Raw genomic sequence first — 1,436 nt, forward strand, 5'->3', positions numbered from 1 at the left:
TAAGCCACCAGGTCCAGGACTCAAAATGTGGTCGACTACATGGGAGTCCATTGACATAACCATTACGCCAACTGCTGGGCCCCCAATACCTATTGAGGATTAAACAGAAATAATAGATGTGGATTGCTACAGATTCTCTGTTATACCTACATACATAATACAAATATTAGCTATTATTTCTTCCTGGCCATCACTGCCTCCAGCCCTCAACTTGAAAATCTGGAACTTGCTGATCCTTGAAGAAAAGATGAATTTCATACCTTTGTACCTTCACTGGAATCTAAATTCTTACTTCTCTGCGATCTATTTATAATCTTCAAGGTGTGCTGAAATGTCACCAGTAGTTTCTCTCTAACTTATTCTTTCTTACCTCTTAGAACTAATTGCTCCTTCTGTATTTCCACAGCCCATGGAATCTCTGTATAATTGTATTGGTATTTACATTGTACTATAATTACTTGGTCGAATTCTATCAATGTAAGAATACATTGCTTCTTTGAGGGAATTGGTGGATACATTATCCAAATTATCCACATAATCAGTAACTAAATTGTTTCTTCCTAGATTGGTCAGAATGGGGAGGTGGGAAAAATCTTTATTTATTTACTTTGCTATAAACCAATGTGTGATTTGCTGGAGAGAATGAGCAAGCTACCAAGAGAAGGTGAGAACGCACTCAGAAGGGGAGATGACCATGGTGCAATCCCTTCTCCATTCTTCTCTCAGGATGTGGGGCATGCACATATGCTGGGTTTGTTTTTCAAGCCAACAAACTTGAATCTGGCAGTTAGTCGAGTGGTATCCAGTTGCCTTAACCACCATGTAACTTGGCTGGCCCCGGGGTTTGAAATTTAAAGTGACTTTTATGAAGAACCATATGTTAGGAGGTGATGAGAAGAATATGATTTTAATAAAATGGACTTAATTTCTTCTAGGTCCGCTTTTCCATCCGTAAAACGAACATTTACCTACTGAACTGTATGTATGTATGTATGTATGTATGTATTTATTAGTTTTAGCTGTAGGGCGTGTGCACTTACACGAGAGACAAGGAAAGAAAACGGGGAGGGTGACCATGCCACAGTTCCTCCTCCTCCAGCCTCCTCCCTGATTTTAGCCATGATTTAGCAAGTTGCATTTCTGGGACTTGATCTCATAGATGGCCACGTGGGATCCAGCGCCTTAACCTCCACGCCACCTGGTGGCCCCTTCATCCAGTTATACCAACAAATGCTTATTAAATGTATGTCCCCTTTTAGTCGCAGGAGTCGCTGTCTGAAGTGGCAGGCTGTTCTCACAGTGTCCATAAACAGAATGTGCTTTGCAGTTATCAGTATTATACTATAGGCAAAGCTAGGGTGGTTCTGACAGTCTCGATGGGTTTAAGAGGACTGAGGCTCCCAGGGGCCCTGGACCCCCGGTGCGACACGCAGACC

The sequence above is a fragment of the Tupaia chinensis genome, unplaced genomic scaffold (genome assembly GCF_000334495.1).
Source record: "Tupaia chinensis unplaced genomic scaffold, TupChi_1.0 Scaffold150006_1, whole genome shotgun sequence".
Lineage (NCBI taxonomy): Eukaryota > Metazoa > Chordata > Mammalia > Scandentia > Tupaiidae > Tupaia > Tupaia belangeri.